The sequence below is a fragment of the Lissotriton helveticus genome, chromosome 5_1, assembly GCF_964261635.1.
Source record: "Lissotriton helveticus chromosome 5_1, aLisHel1.1, whole genome shotgun sequence".
Classification (NCBI taxonomy): Eukaryota; Metazoa; Chordata; class Amphibia; order Caudata; family Salamandridae; genus Lissotriton; species Lissotriton helveticus.
Genome location: NC_136065.1, coordinates 1888168873 through 1888187018, shown reverse-complemented (window position 1 = coordinate 1888187018; position 18146 = coordinate 1888168873).

Below are 18146 nucleotides of genomic sequence, written 5' to 3'. Positions count from 1 at the left end.
GCCCGGAGCACTCCATTGTTTTCAATGGGGCTCCAAATATTCCAATGTTCTATTACTAAGTAACCTGCAGTACCTAAGGGTCGATCAACAGACTGGCCATACCTTGGATTTTTTATTTTCTTATGTCTGGGTTTATAGAGCTCAGTCTTGGCCTGACAAGAGCAGTACTAAATTGTATGTAGCACCATTTCTGCTACTACTGAGTTTTAGTTAGAGAGTGAGCAACTAGAAATGAGTAAGTGCTAGCCAGCACTTCAGTCACTGGATGTTGTCCAATGACACCAAGGTAGAGTAGAATGTTGTCACATTTGGGTTATATGTGTAGATAAAACACCCAGGCAAAGATACACTACCTACTGGCACATGAAAAGTAGCACAAATCACAATAAAGAATGATAGACTACTGTTTTAACACATGAAGTACATTTTAATTCCATATAGAAAATATTGTTTGATAAATATCAATGAATGATTAATGACATTTGATAAACAATTTCGGCATTGTAGCATATGCATTCCTTCATTCAAAACAATTTATGATTAAAATAATGGATGGTTTCCTGTCTACGCGTTTCGACACCTAGCCGTGTCTTCCTCAGGACTGTACCATCATGATGCTGTAAAAAGATATTTGGAAAATCTTTACAATCTTGTCTTTTAGTGAAAAAACAGTTTACATTTTAAAAATAATTTTTTGTGCCAGAAAACGGTTACATGGGTATGATGATACCGCCTAACAATACATTCAGATATTTACATGTATAAACATCAGGAAGATAAAAAGACCAATTCTATTTAAATGTGGACCAATTCATGGTGCAAACATATATATACATATATACATATATAAAAGAGACAAACCAGTTCAGTATGTTTTTCATATTCTAGATGGTGTGGACATATTATTTTCACTCATCTCTAAAGTCATTACTTTGGGTACAGTCATATTTGATGGTATACATACGTCTCCTGTGAATCGGTTCAGATTAGATAAAAGACAAAAGAAAAGAAACGGTGATAGAAAGAAAATAGTATAGTTAGGAAAAGGAGATTCCTTAATTCCTAAAGGAGGGAAGGGAGAGGGGGGTTTCTACTGTTTACATTGATTCACTCTTACCTATCCAAAATAATCTTTTAATGGGGGAATTTTCTACTGCTAACAGTGTTTCACTCTTACCTGTTTAAAATGATCTTTAAATGGGAGTTTCTACTTCCTTTAAAATCTCCCATCTGTTAAACCATATATTTTCACTGCTGAGATACGTGTGGGTAGATGGTCATCTGTAATAAGATGGTATAGTTGTAATTGTTCTATTTCAGTCTAAGCTTATTCTAGAAGTATGCCAATTACTTTTCTATTACCTATTAGGCCCGATCTTTTTAAATAATTATTGCACTTCTCCTCGTTAGTATTGTTATACAGCAAAATTGCGAGTTCTCCAGCCAGTTGTTTCCCTAAAATTACCATCTCACGTTATTTATTGGTTTTAGATGACTTAAGTAACGTGTGTGTTGTTATTATTACATTACTTACCTATTTTTTAAAAAACGACAAGAGAATGTCACAAAGACATTTTAAAATCTACGTTTATCAATGCGGCGTTCCAATACCCTGAAACATGAGGATACCTAAAATTAATCTCACTGTTATTACTAATGTTATGTCTAGAATGAGTATCCTATCTATTACACGTTACATCTATACAGTTTGTACACTGCTTACCTGTTTAAAGATACCCAGTGGATTGATAGGTTACCGTGTTAGTGTCTCCGTTTTATGTGTGCGGTAACACGCTGATCTAGTTAAAAGGCTGGCAGCTTTCTGTAAATAAATACTGAGAACCTAGACGCCACCGGCTGCATACCCGGCCTGCTGCCTCTCTGCTGAAGATCGGTAAGACAGAATTAGAAAATATACGTAGATTAGGAGTCGGCAAATAATTCATAATATAATTAAGATTCGATGGCAAGCACTTAAACCATGGTAAACCGTAAATTTTCAAATGCAACCCGTCCTCGCATTCACGCGGTACTCCTTATTGCTAGAGTTCCCGCACTAACAGAGTGTTTGGTGTTTTCTCTCTTTCTATTAGATAAATGAATATCTGCACGCGAGGCTACATCCGAAATATCGCGGTACTACGTCAAGAACTAATTTTATCATTACGAAAGATTTAAGCAGGGTAAGGCGCGAGTAATCTATGCCCCACAACCTTCTCCGTACTGGAAGATGGTAGTTAACTAATGGACCGTTATTTATTTACAGAAAGCTGCCAGCCTTTTAACTAGATCAGCGTGTTACCGCACACATAAAACGGAGACACTAACACGGTAACCTATCAATCCACTGGGTGTCTTTAAACAGGTAAGCAGTGTACAAACTGTATAGATGTAACGTGTAATAGATAGGATACTCATTCTAGACATAACATTAGTAATAACAGTGAGATTAATTTTAGGTATCCTCATGTTTCAGGGTATTGGAACGCCGCATTGATAAACGTAGATTTTAAAACGTCTTTGTGACATTCTCTTGTCGTTTTTTTTAAAATAGGTAAGTAATGTAATAATAACAACACACACGTTACTTAAGTCATCTAAAACCAATAAATAACGTGAGATGGCCATTTTAGGGAAACAACTGGCTGGAGAACTCGCAATTTTGCTGTATAACAATACTAACGAGGAGAAGTGCAATAATTATTTAAAAAGATCGGGCCTAATAGGTAATAGAAATGTAATTGGCATACTTCTAGAATAAGCTTAGACTGAAATAGAACAATTACAACTATACCATCTTATTGCAGATGACCATCTACCCACACGTATCTCAGCAGTGAAAATATATGGTTTAACAGATGGGAGATTTCAAAGGAAGTAGAAACTCCCATTAAAAGATCATTTTAAACAGGTAAGAGTGAAACACTGTTAGCAGTAGAAAATTCCCCCATTAAAAGATTATTTTGGATAGGTAAGAGTGAATCAATGTAAACAGTAGAAACCCCCCTCTCCCTTCCCTCCTTTAGGAATTAAGGAATCTCCTTTTCCTAACTATACTATTTTCTTTCTATCACCGTTTCTTTTCTTTTGTCTTTTATCTAATCTGAACCGATTCACAGGAGACGTATGTATACCATCAAATATGACTGTACCCAAAGTAATGACTTTAGAGAGGAGTGAAAATAATATGTCCACACCATCTAGAATATGAAAAACATACTGAACTGGGTTGTCTCTCTTATATATGTATATATGTATATATATGTTTGCACCATGAATTGGTCCAAATTTAAATAGAATTGGTCTTTTTATCTTCCTGATGTTTATACATATAAATATCTGAATGTATTGTTAGGCGGTATCATCATACCCATGTAACCGTTTTCTGGCACAAAAAATTGTTTTTAAAATGTAAACTGTTTTTTCACTAAAAGACAAGATTGTAAAGATTTTCCAAATATCTTTTTACAGCATCATGTTGGTACAGTCCTGAGGAAGACACGGCTAGGTGTCGAAACGCGTAGACAGGAAACCATCCATTATTTTAATCATAAATTGTTTTGAATGAAGGAATGCATATGCTACAATGCCGAAATTTTTTATCAAATGTCATTAATCATTCATTGATTTTTATCAAACAATATTTTCTATATGGAATTAAAATGTACTTCATGTGTTAAAACAGTAGTCTATCATTCTTTATTGTGATTTGTGCTACTTTTTATGTGCCAGTAGGTAGTGTATCTTTGCCTGGGTGTTTTATCTACACATATTGTTTACCCTGACCCAGGAATTTGATTCTAATCAGGGGGTCCTTGTTTTTTCACATGTCACATTTGGGTTACTCAGACTTCTTGGTTTATATGCGGGGTCTTCGGAGTCATTCTGGTAGATGCCCTCCTCGCTGGTCTTCGTACCCACTATCAACAGTTTGCCACAAAGTGTTGGCCCAGCAAGTGCTGGATATCCTTGAACATGTGCTGGTTTTTAGGCATGCAGGCAGCAGCACGCTCCCCCATTGTTTACATTTCCTATAGGATATTGGGTGGACGAAGCCTGGTGATGCATCTGTCTGCTTGGAGTGATGCATAATCATATATACTCAAAGCAACTTGCCAATCACCCGCAAACCAGAGGATTGTTCCTTGACGATGCTCGCCATTTAGCACAAAACACATGTCCAGGGATATCCGGCACCTGGCTGGCCAGCACTATGAGACATGTCTAACTGTGAGGTGTAGAGAACCGCATCTACCAGACTGCTTTCTGAGGATTGGTGCAGACATGCAGACTGGGCACTCCCCTTTCCCACGGTCAAAATTTCCTAATGCAACCGAACAGAACTCCAAGAAAACCAGTCTAAATTAAGACAGAGATTTATCGCTGATGGACACTTCAACAAAGCAAACTATTTACTCAGATTGCTCCCTGAGGTCAGGGCTAGGGAAGTCGTGTCAGTGAGACTTGCAGCAAATATTACGTTTTAATTTATTTTAGGAAAAAAGTGCAAGGAGGGAAAACTGAATTAATTGTATATTTTCGTTTTGTGTGAACCAAAATCGGTTCCTCGCCAGTATGGGTTGAATTTCTAACTCATGCCGAAGTTAAGCTACCCTCGGTTGTGATCGGAAGTGAAGTTCGCCAAGACAGGCTGAATCCTTCCTTCCTGGGCCATGCGTTCTTCATGCTTTCTCCCCCACCCGAACGGACACACAGGCAACGTTTTGTTGTGGGCCCAGGCCCAGCTCCAGAAATTTTTATTTGGGTGGGCCAAGGGTGCATTTGGGTGGGCCACTGGGGCTCGATTTGTCGCATATATTTCTGGGCAGGCCTACTTCGCGGCCCTCTTTTATCTCTTCTTAGTCTTGCAAGGCCCAGCAAAACGCACTCTTTTCCAAATCTCTTTCTAAATGTCATCACTCTCAAAAAGTGTTTTTTCCATGTAATGTTCCTTTGATGGGAAGAGGAGGTTCCTGAGGTGGGAGGATCAGGCAAGTAACACTTCTCGGGCTCCCCCTGTGCGAGCCTTCAGGGAGAATCCCTCTTCATTACTACCTCCACCTGACCCCATACTCTGCAACATACTCCCTTACAGTCTTGAATATCCACTACTCCTCTCCAGTGCACCTTATTTCACAGCTGACCTTGGGCCCCAGCCCCATATCAGGCACCATCGGGCTCCACTTTCATTTTGCCCGGTAAAAACATTAGAAAAATCACCTTCAAACTTGACTATAGCAGTAAATATAATTAGCACGCACTTTAAAGTATGTTCCACAGTAGCCCTTATTACCCAACTGCTAATTAAATAAACAAAAACCGAAAGGCCATGCATGACAGGGCTGGCTTTAGCGCTGATGCGAAAGTCTTTTTTGGCACCGCACCATTAACCTCTTTTTCCGTAAATACCTTTATTACTACCTTCCAACAGTGCCCCTCATCCCTCCATTACCGCCCCTATTGACCTCCTCCTCGGATTTCCTCACACCACAAGTGCCCCTCATATCCCCATTAGCCCCTCCCCTTCATGACCTCCTCCTCGAAGACCAGTACCCCTTATCTCTGTAGCCCCTCCCCCTCATGACCTCCTCGTCTGACACCCTCACTACCACCCCCACCAGTGCCCCCATCTCTCCCTAGCTCCCCCACCCCATGACCTCTTCCTCAGATTCCCTCACTGTCATCTTCTACCAGTGCCCCTCATCGCTCCATAGCCCCTCCCACTACCTCCTCCTCGGATTCCCTCACTGCCACCCACCAACAGTGCCCCTCATCTTTACGTAGTCCCTCTCTCATATGCATTTCATTTGTTGTATAGCGCTACTCATATCAGTGTAGTGTGTGTGTCAGTACTTTACATCACACACACATTATACAGAGACAATGAATCATACAAGTATGTAAATCAGCCTATAGGGAATGTTACTTAAGCAAATGAGGATTACAAGGTGTATGAATCACGTCATCCATACTGGTGGGCAGTATATTTTAAAAGGGTTTGATATAACACAGACTTAGGATTTAAAGAGTATTCCATGGGGGTCAGCTTTACTGATAAACATGTACATCTGCCCAAACATACTCATTTTAGCAACATTAGAATAATGAAAGACTGAGGAAGTTCTAACTATATCACAAAACAAAAAAAGCGAAGTTTTAACTATACCATTCATGTTTGTATGCAGCTCTTTGGTGACAGTTCATAGGTCACTGTCCTATGTTAGGATTGTACCTTCTGAGCTGCAAGTAACACAGGGATGTCTGTGACAAAGGCAGTAACCCACTGAACTATCCAGATACAATACAGTTCATCTGCATTTAAAAACTACTAACAGACTAGTGATTGCTCTCCAGCAGGATCATTAATCACCAGCGTTATCTGGGCATTTTGTTTCGTCTTATTGTTGTCCTGCATTGGCCACAATATTGATAAAAACTGTTTAAATGAAGCACACACGAAGTATGTGTCCTGCTGGGCCTGTGCAGATTTTAAAAAGAAAAAAATGTAGTAAAACATTCTCTTACCTACTCCATTAGTCAAACTTTGTGTCACAGCCTGATGTGGAAGAGGTGTGGCGCCGCGGCCAGGGCGACTGACGCTGGAATCTGGGGACCACGGTTCGATCCCCGGCTCCGGCGGCAGGTCAGCCCAGCACCATGTGACTCTGGGCAATAGCTCGCTTAATCTTCCCGACGGCCCCCCAGCGCCTAGAGACCCTTACGGGTGATTGTGCGCTTTACAAATGTGGACTTTATAAACCACTGCAGGGGTTAGGAAAGGTGACTAGGAATAAACAAACTTATTTTCTCCTGTGCTGCATAGAAAAATAAATATCAACCCAGCAGAACAGTAGGCAAAGGTTACCCATGTCAAAGAAAGGATTTGTCACCTTTCACCATACAGAGATGAAGGGGTGAAAAAAATAAACAAAGCCTCATTAACATGTTAATGGTCTTTAAAGACCTGTTAAGTACTCGGGTGGGGGGGCTATGATAATCTCTAATACTGTCTCTGTGTGCGCGCCCGGGAATCTGTCTCGGCCCGGGCAGACAGACACGACCTGTGCGTTGCACGCCTGCCTTCAAGCCCTCACTGCCAGGGCCAAGGCTCCTCTTTGGGTGGGCCAGGCTCATGTTTAGGTGGGCCTGGCCCACACGGCCCACCCGCTAGAACCGGGCCTGTGTGGGCCTAGTGCAACATACAAAACTTTGGTCCCCAGACTAATCTGTGGCACCTTCAGCATGTCCTGGCTATCTGGACAACAGTTCTGTGCTTGTAGGGCAGTGCTTTAAATGAGCCGACGCTGTCCGGTAGGGAGTGCCAGCACTTATTTATTTTGAGAGGGAAAGTACCTGCAGTTTTCAAGAGAAACGTAATACTTTCAATTGGAGAGTACTTCTCAGAAACGAGCAGGTACTGTGGTTACAGAGTACCTGCACTTCATTTTTTTCTTTCTTTCATTCAAGTACTGTTGTAGGGGCTTCTTTCCTTATTTTTCAACTTGCAGCTTTAAGCCCACTAGTTCACAGTTTCAGGGGAGGTGGGGTCTGGTGGGTGGAAACTCCTGGTCAGGAGGACAGAGGCACTTGGCATCTTTACAACCAGTGCTTTAAATGGAAATGTAAAAGTGCAGGTACTCGCTTTTTAGAGTACATGTATGCTCCTAAAAAGTGCCGGTTCTCATCTATGAAATGTATTATATCAGTGCTGAGTAGTGGAGGTGCTGTCCCTTTCTTTCTAAATAAAGAGGTACCAGACAGTACCTTCCTTCCCATTTAAAGCACTGCGTACATCACAGGACAAAGTGACCCGCTGTTTCAAAGTGCAGTGCTTTGTTACAAAAAACAGTTCTGTATCCACCTCGCGGTGGGGCGGTGAGGCCTGCTGGCGCTGCATACTTGCAGGGCTGCATGATGTACTTTTGAAGTTTTTATGCCGGGCTCGCCACGGCGATCAAGGCGATCATTGGACCCATGCCAGCAGTGAGTTCCACCCCCATCCTGATTGGCTGCGGCGCAGAGGCGGCCCAGCCTGCTCCCTAAACTGGCCGGGGCTCCTCGACAAGCTGCTTGCTGCCGCCAGGCCTGGCATGCCCTTCAACGAGGGCTGTGCCAAGGCAAACAGGCCCGCTGGCTCTTAAAGGGCTCTATTGCAGCGGCGAGGCAGGTGACAGGAGTCACAAGGACCGTTCGTGGTTCATTAACCGGTCAGCTGCGTCACCGGGATTGTGCAAGACTGAATTTCCGAACCGCCGGCCAGAGCCCAGCCTCCAACTGCAGGGGCTGGTTTATTTTATTTTATGGAATTTTATATAGCGCGAACTTTACCCGAAGGTGTCAGAGCGCTTTACATAAGAACCATTTGCAAAACATAAGGACCTAGGATTACATGCGTTACATAAAAGATACAAACTGAAAAAAAAGCAAATGTACAAGATATAAAGTCACACAAGGACGAGATACAAACAGAAAGATAAATTGCAAATGTACAAGTAGTAAAGTCACTCAAGGAAGAGATACAAATGGATATACTCTAAGAGTCACATAGGAACGGTAGACCTCGCCAGCGCCTGTGCTGCGGGGGCGCCCACCCCGAGTGCCCCCCTCCAATTAAACCGAAAGCTTGTGGACATGTGTGAGTAGGGCCCAATGCAGAGTCCCCTCACCACATTCTGCAAGGGAGGTGGGGGGAGAGAGGGGGTCCCATGATCTTAAATTACGCCACTATTCACCGGGAGAAGTTCTGGTGTAACACGGCTAATTAGGAGCGTGACCCAATATCCAGCCAATTTTTACAGGGGCTAATTTGGCACAAGTGCACCATTGTCGTTATTTCCTTTTTGCTGTTGCAGTATTATATAGCGCAAACTCGACCCAAAGGTATTTGAGCATAAGCACCAGTTACATTACACAAGGACACATTTATTTTTGGTGGGCACGGGGAAATTGAGTAATTTGCCCAGAATCACAACAGACGCTTCCCCAGCTCCAAAGTCGGCCAGTCTGACCGTTAGGCCACACCCTCTCTCCTCTCGTTCTACTCTACTGGTAAGGAATCATGCTGCCCAATTACTTCTGTTTTTCGCTCACATTTCAGAACATGTGTTTGCACTCGGTAACGTCCAATTCGTTTGGGTCATGAATGTGACCTTGTGCACTATTCGCCCCAATGGCTTCACAGGATTCCGCACAGTGCAAGAAGGTTCCTGTGTCCACAGGAACAAGCATGCACGCCCATCAGCTTTGGCTAGTGGTGGAAATTGGAGACCAGATTTACAATAATTTTTTCCCAGTGTGGTGTCGCTTTTGTGGTGCAGCCCTGATGCAAAACACTTTTTGATATGTACTAAGTCAAGCAATCCCACTTGTTTGGCTTGATATGGTTTAGTAAATACAAAGTAAAGCACTGCAGTTAACTTGCATTGGGGAGGCATTACATGGATAGAGCCCATGTATTTTGGTGCAAACTCAGATTTGCAAAGACACCTAAACATGGGTTTGCGCCAAAATGGTGTGCCTACCCGACATCAGTTTAACAAGGATAAATATCTTTATTTGTCCTTGTTGCTTCATTTTTTTCCATATGTACTGCATTTTGCAGTACACATTGAGAGAGAAATAGGCCCCTAAGAATTATTTTTATGCAGGAACGTGTTCCTTCCTGCACACAAAAAAACATCCTGCTTGTAACACAGCCGCCCTTGTACTATGGCGCAAGGGTGCCTAAGTTGCCGCTAAGCAACACAGAGTGCGCCAGTGCAATAAGAGAGCAGAAATGCTCCATATCTTTGTAAGTATGGAGCAGTTCTGCTCTCTCCCTTTAAGTGGCTTAACAAAATGTTGCAAGGTGAAAGTATTATGTGGTATGGCTCAAGTGCATTACCATGTAATACTAGTACAATACACAATGGTCCCCAGGTACTCTCTTGTACACTTACAAAGGGGGGTGGGGTCGCACACTACTCACACACCGGCGGTGTCGCCCCTAAGGACTCTGGTCAATGTAGTAAAGTGTTCGCGATGCAGCATCTTTCGATCTTCTGCTATCTTCGCTGTCTTCGCCATCCCTGGACACGTGTTTCAGGGTATAACCCCTCATCAGCAGGGATAGGCCGTGTACTGGGGTTGCCGATGGCTGCCAATATCTGCCAGGTATAGTACCACTCAGGCGCGTAGGTGCGGGATCCCAGGCTCGTCAGCCCGCTGCTCAAGGGAGCTTTAAAGTTACAAATGGGGGTGGGGTCGCACACTACTCACACACCGGCGGTGTCGCCCCTAAGGACTCTGGTCAATGTAGTAAAGTGTTCGCGATGCATCATCTTTCGGTCTTCTGCTATCTTCGCTGTCTTCGCCATCCCTGGACACGTGTTTCAGGGTATTACCCCTCATCAGCAGGGATAGGCCGTGTACTGGGGTTGCCGATGGCTGCCAATATCTGCCAGGTATAGTACCACCCAGGCGCGTAGGTGCGGGATCCCAGGCTCGTCAGCCCGCTGCTCAAGGGAGCTTTAAAGTTACAAATGGGGGTGGGGTCGCACACTACTCACACACCGGCGGTGTCGACCCTAAGGACTCTGGTCAATGTAGTAAAGTGTTCGCGATGCATCATCTTTCGATCTTCTGCTATCTTCGCTGTCTTCGCCATCCCTGGACACGTGTTTCAGGGTATTACCCCTCATCAGCAGGGATAGGCCGTGTACTGGGGTTGCCGATGGCTGCCAATATCTGCCAGGTATAGTACCACTCAGGCGCGTAGGTGGGGGATCCCAGGCTCGTCAGCCCGCTGCTCAAGGGAGCTTTAAAGTTACAAATGGGGGTGGGGTCGCACACTGACCAGAGTCCTTAGGGGCGACACCGCCGGTGTGTGAGTAGTGTGCGACCCCACCCCCATTTGTAACTTTAAAGCTCCCTTGAGCAGCGGGCTGACGAGCCTGGGATCCCGAACCTACGCGCCTGAGTGGTACTATACCTGGCAGATATTGGCAGCCATCGGCAACCCCAGTACACGGCCTATCCCTGCTGATGAGGGGTAATACCCCGAAACACGTGTCCAGGGATGGCGAAGACAGCGAAGATAGCAGAAGATCGAAAGATGATGCATCGCGAACACTTTACTACATTGACCAGAGTCCTTAGGGGCGACACCGCCGGTGTGTGAGTAGTGTGCGACCCCACCCCCATTTGTAACTTTAAAGCTCCCTTGAGCAGCGGGCTGGCGAGCCTGGGATCCCGCACCTATGCGCCTGAGTGGTACTATACTTGGCAGATATTGGCACCATCGGCAACCCCAGTACACGGCCTATCCCTGCTGATGAGGGGTAATACCCCGAAACACGTGTCCAGGGATGGCGAAGACAGCGAAGATAGCAGAAGATCGAAAGATGATGCATCGCGAACACTTTACTACATTGACCAGAGTGCTTAGGGGCGACACCGCCGGTGTGTGAGTAGTGTGCGACCCCACCCCCATTTGTAACTTTAAAGCTCCCTTGAGCAGCGGGCTGACGAGCCTGGGATCCCGCACCTACGCGCCTGAGTGGTACTATACCTGGCAGATATTGGCAGCCATCGGCAACCCCAGTACACGGCCTATCCCTGCTGATGAGGGGTAATACCCCGAAACACGTGTCCAGGGATGGCGAAGACAGCGAAGATAGCAGAAGATCGAAAGATGATGCATCGCGAACACTTTATTACATTGACCAGAGTCCTTAGGGGCGACACCGCCGGTGTGTGAGTAGTGTGCGACCCCACCCCCATTTGTAACTTTAAAGCTCCCTTGAGCAGCGGGCTAACGGGCCTGGGATCCCGCACCTACGCGCCTGAGTGGTACTATACCTGGCAGATATTGGCAGCCATCGGCAACCCCAGTACACGGCCTATCCCTGCTGATGAGGGGTAATACCCCGAAACACGTGTCCAGGGATGGCGAAGACAGCGAAGATAGCAGAAGATCGAAAGGTGATGCATCGCGAACACTTTACTACATTGACCAGAGTCCTTAGGGGCGACACCGCCGGTGTGTGAGTAGTGTGTGACCCCACCCCCATTTGTAACTTTAAAGCTCCCTTGAGCAGCGGGCTGACGAGCCTGGGATCCCGCACCTACGCGCCTGAGTGGTACTATACCTGGCAGATATTGGCAGCCATCGGCAACCCCAGTACACGGCCTATCCCTGCTGATGAGGGGTAATACCCCGAAACACGTGTCCAGGGATGGCGAAGACAGCGAAGATAGCAGAAGATCGAAAGATGATGCATCGCGAACACTTTACTACATTGACCAGAGTCCTTAGGGGCGACACCGCCGGTGTGTTAGTGTGCGACCCCACCCCCATTTGTAACTTTAAAGCTCCCTTGAGCAGCGGGCTGACGAGCCTGGGATCCCGCACCTACGCGCCTGAGTGGTACTATACCTGGCAGATATTGGCAGCCATCGGCAACCCCAGTACAGGGCCTATCCCTGCTGATGAGGGGTAATACCCCGAAACACGTGTCCAGGGATGGCGAAGACAGCGAAGATAGCAGAAGATCGAAAGATGATGCATCGCGAACACTTTACTACATTGACCAGAGTCCTTAGGGGCGACACCGCCGGTGTGTGAGTAGTGTGCGACCCCACCCCCATTTGTAACTTTAAAGCTCCCTTGAGCAGCGGGCTGACGAGCCTGGGATCCCGCACCTACGCGCCTGAGTGGTACTATACCTGGCAGATATTGGCAGCCATCGGCAACCCCAGTACACGGCCTATCCCTGCTGATGAGGGGTAATACCCCGAAACACGTGTCCAGGGATGGCGAAGACAGCGAAGATAGCAGAAGATCGAAAGATGATGCATCGCGAACACTTTACTACATTGACCAGAGTCCTTAGGGGCGACACCGCCGGTGTGTGAGTAGTGTGCGACCCCACCCCCATTTGTAACTTTAAAGCTCCCTTGAGCAGCGGGCTGACGAGCCTGGGATCCCGCACCTACGCGCCTGAGTGGTACTATACCTGGCAGATATTGGCAGCCATCGGCAACCCCAGTACACGGCCTAACCCTGCTGATGAGGGGTAATACCCCGAAACACGTGTCCAGGGATGGCGAAGACAGCGAAGATAGCAGAAGATCGAAAGATGATGCATCGCGAACACTTTACTACATTGACCAGAGTCCTTAGGGGCGACACCGCCGGTGTGTGAGTAGTGTGCGACCCCACCCCCATTTGTAACTTTAAAGCTCCCTTGAGCAGCGGGCTGACGAGCCTGGGATCCCGCACCTACGCGCCTGAGTGGTACTATACCTGGCAGATATTGGCAGCCATCGGCAACCCCAGTACACGGCCTATCCCTGCTGATGAGGGGTAATACCCCGAAACACGTGTCCAGGGATGGCGAAGACAGCGAAGATAGCAGAAGATCGAAAGATGATGCATCGCGAACACTTTACTACATTGACCAGAGTCCTTAGGGGCGACACCGCCGGTGTGTGAGTAGTGTGCGACCCCACCCCCATTTGTAACTTTAAAGCTCCCTTGAGCAGCGGGCTGACGAGCCTGGGATCCCGCACCTACGCGCCTGAGTGGTACTATACCTGGCAGATATTGGCAGCCATCGGCAACCCCAGTACACGGCCTGTCCCTGCTGATGAGGGGTAATACCCCGAAACACGTGTCCAGGGATGGCGAAGACAGCGAAGATAGCAGAAGATCGAAAGATGATGCATCGCGAACACTTTACTACATTGACCAGAGTCCTTAGGGGCGACACCGCCGGTGTGTGAGTAGTGTGCGACCCCACCCCCATTTGTAACTTTAAAGCTCCCTTGAGTAGCGGGCTGACGAGCCTGGGATCCCGCACCTACGCGCCTGAGTGGTACTATACCTGGCAGATATTGGCAGCCATCGGCAACCCCAGTACACGGCCTATCCCTGCTGATGAGGGGTAATACCCCGAAACACTTGTCCAGGGATGGCGAAGACAGCGAAGATAGCAGAAGATCGAAAGATGATGCATCGCGAACACTTTACTACATTGACCAGAGTCCTTAGGGGCGACACCGCCGGTGTGTGAGTAGTGTGCGACCCCACCCCCATTTGTAACTTTAAAGCTCCCTTGAGCAGCGGGCTGACGAGCCTGGGATCCCGCACCTACGCGCCTGAGTGGTACTATACCTGGCAGATATTGGCAGCCATCGGCAACCCCAGTACACGGCCTATCCCTGCTGATGAGGGGTAATACCCCGAAACACGTGTCCAGGGATGGCGAAGACAGCGAAGATAGCAGAAGATCGAAAGATGATGCATCGCGAACACTTTACTACATTGACCAGAGTCCTTAGGGGCGACACCGCCGGTGTGTGAGTAGTGTGCGACCCCACCCCCATTTGTAACTTTAAAGCTCCCTTGAGCAGCGGGCTGACGAGCCTGGGATCCCGCACCTACGCGCCTGAGTGGTACTATACCTGGCAGATATTGGCAGCCATCGGCAACCCCAGTACACAGCCTATCCCTGCTGATGAGGGGTAATACCCCGAAACACGTGTCCAGGGATGGCGAAGACAGCGAAGATAGCAGAAGATCGAAAGATGATGCATCGCGAACACTTTACTACATTGACCAGAGTCCTTAGGGGCGACACCGCCGGTGTGTGAGTAGTGTGCGACCCCACCCCCATTTGTAACTTTAAAGCTCCCTTGAGCAGCGGGCTGACGAGCCTGGGATCCCGCACCTACGCGCCTGAGTGGTACTATACCTGGCAGATATTGGCAGCCATCGGCAACCCCAGTACACGGCCTAACCCTGCTGTTGAGGGGTAATACCCCGAAACACATGTCCAGGGATGGCGAAGACAGCGAAGATAGCAGAAGATCGAAAGATGATGCATTGCGAACACTTTACTACATTGACCAGAGTCCTTAGGGGCGACACCGCCGGTGTGTGAGTAGTGTGCGACCCCACCCCCATTTGTAACTTTAAAGCTCCCTTGAGCAGCGGGCTGACGAGCCTGGGATCCCGCACCTACGCGCCTGAGTGGTACTATACCTGGCAGATATTGGCAGCCATCGGCAACCCCAGTACACGGCCTATCCCTGCTGATGAGGGGTAATACCCCGAAACACGTGTCCAGGGATGGCGAAGACAGCGAAGATAGCAGAAGATCGAAAGAAGATGCATCGCGAACACTTTACTACATTGACCAGAGTCCTTAGGGGCGACACCGCCGGTGTGTGAGTAGTGTGCGACCCCACCCCCATTTGTAACTTTAAAGCTCCTTCGAGCAGCGGGCTGACGAGCCTGGGATCCCGCACCTACGCGCCTGAGTGGTACTATACCTGGCAGATATTGGCAGCCATCGGCAACCCCAGTACACGGCCTGTCCCTGCTGATGAGGGGTAATACCCCGAAACACGTGTCCAGGGATGGCGAAGACAGCGAAGATAGCAGAAGATCGAAAGATGATGCATCGCGAACACTTTACTACATTGACCAGAGTCCTTAGGGGCGACACCGCCGGTGTGTGAGTAGTGTGCGACCCCACCCCCATTTGTAACTTTAAAGCTCCCTTGAGCAGCGGGCGGACGAGCCTGGGATCCCGCACCTACGCGCCTGAGTGGTACTATACCTGGCAGATTTTGGCAGCCATCGGCAACCCCAGTACACGGCCTATCCCTGCTGATGAGGGGTAATACCCCGAAACACGTGTCCAGGGATGGCGAAGACAGCGAAGATAGCAGAAGATCGAAAGATGATGCATCGCGAACACTTTACTACATTGACCAGAGTCCTTAGGGGCGACACCGCCGGTGTGTGAGTAGTGTGCGACCCCACCCCCATTTGTAACTTTAAAGCTCCCTTGAGCAGCGGGCTGACGAGCCTGGGATCCCGCACCTACGCGCCTGAGTGGTACTATACCTGGCAGATATTGGCAGCCATCGGCAACCCCAGTACACGGCCTGTCCCTGCTGATGAGGGGTAATACCCCGAAACACGTGTCCAGGGATGGCGAAGACAGCGAAGATAGCAGAAGATCGAAAGATGATGCATCGCGAACACTTTACTACATTGACCAGAGTCCTTAGGGGCGACACCGCCGGTGTGCGACCCCACCCCCATTTGTAACTTTAAAGCTCCCTTGAGCAGCGGGCTGACGAGCCTGGGATCCCGCACCTACGCGCCTGAGTGGTACTATACCTGGCAGATTTTGGCAGCCATCGGCAACCCCAGTACACGGCCTATCCCTGCTGATGAGGGGTAATACCCCGAAACACGTGTCCAGGGATGGCGAAGACAGCGAAGATAGCAGAAGATCGAAAGATGATGCATCGCGAACACTTTACTACATTGACCAGAGTCCTTAGGGGCGACACCGCCGGTGTGTGAGTAGTGTGCGACCCCACCCCCATTTGTTACTCTCTTGTACACCTTCTCTTAGTCCTGGTAGAGTGGCAAAGAGCAGACAGGCAACTTAGAGCAACATGTGTTAAGCATTTCACATCACCAACATGAACAATAAGTCATTTATACGACTCGAGAGAAATCCGACACCAATTTATAAAAATGCCTCAGATTTTTATATATTTATTTGGGCACCAAAATGAAGTAGATACATAGAGGATAACTGGAGTTATCAATTTTCAAGCATTAAATAAATCAGTACTTAGCAGTGAAAAAACATTTAACACAGAGTTAAGGTTTTGTGAGTCCCTAGACCAGTTCACAATAGCTAGCACAAGTTTACCTGGCTCAGGGGAGCAGGGTGAAGAGGTACTCTTTAGCTGTCAAACGGAGCTGCCAATCAGGCTTGCGGCCTTTAAATGGCTACCTTAGCAAAAAGGTACATGTGGGGCGAGTTAGCAAAACCCTTTGAAATGTAAGCTAAGAGCTTGCCTTGGACCAGTAGTCTCCAGACAGATCCAATGTATTTGGCTCAGATGATTCTGGTGCAGAGGTGCTTCTGGCTATCCATGGTGCTGACCAGGATCCACAGCAACTGGTGCTAACAGGCGTGCCAAGAGAGGGTGAAAACAGATGCAGGATCTATGAAGCCACAGGAGTGGTTGGTCGTTGGTGCAGGTGGATCCCTTCTTTTGGAGCATTAAGTAAAGCAAGTAGTAGTCTGACTGACCACCTACAAGCCTTGATACCTGTGATCACTGCGGTTGAGGAAATCTTCTAGAGGACCAGGAGAATGTTGTAAAAAACTGAGCCGCATTGAGGGTCAGGACTACAGTTCCCAGAAGCCACCTGCCCAGTGACTTTGAGCGGCCAAGCCAGATGGGTCTGTGGACAGTACTTCAATGTCATGGATTCATCAGTTTGTGCCTGCTGACTGCATGGGTGAGTTTCTGTAGCCCAAGGGAGTTCTTGTGAAGTCTGGAGTTTGTAGAGGGGTTCACCTTGGTATCGGAATGGGCCTCTTGCCTCGGTCAAGTTCAAATCCAGTGGGTGCAGAGTGACTGCCAGAGGTGCTGAGGTTAGTGCCGCTTCTTTGTGGAGTCCTACCTTGTCTCGAAAAACAGGTCTCTTCTTAGTATCACATCAAATCTGAGGTTCTGGTGCTAGGGGTGTCCCTTTAATCCTGGATTTAGGGGATGTTAGTGGGTGTGAGGACTAGTAGCCAATGGGCATCTAGTCCTGCAGCTAATCTGCCCCTGTAGTGCCTTTTTTTAAATTGTTTTTATTAGTGAAATATAATATACATATCTGGTGACTGGATAACACATGACCACTCATATGCAATTACAAGTACATATAACATGTCTTAATATACATCCACCATTGCAGAGTTACACAGTTGTCCAATTCTCCATACATTGAACTGAGGTTTAGCTACGTCATCCACTGGCGCTCAAGATACACAGATTATACATCCCCTTCTGTGCCACTCCTGCAGATTCCGGTTAAATAGTCAGCTATCTCTACGTCATTACTGCCATCTAAGTCAGTTTTGTGGGATCCTATTAGGCTGTATACTCCCTCTGTACTTGGTGTAGCTTATGGGGCAAGGATTTTCTCTCTCTCTGGTTTACCCTTCCCCTTGCCTACCAGGTATGCTTAGTAAGATCCCCAAATATTTTTGGGTCGACTCCAATCGGAGAGCAACTAGTTGTATACCTCTGTCTGTGTGTTGTAGTATATCATATCGCTATGCCAAGCCTCTAAG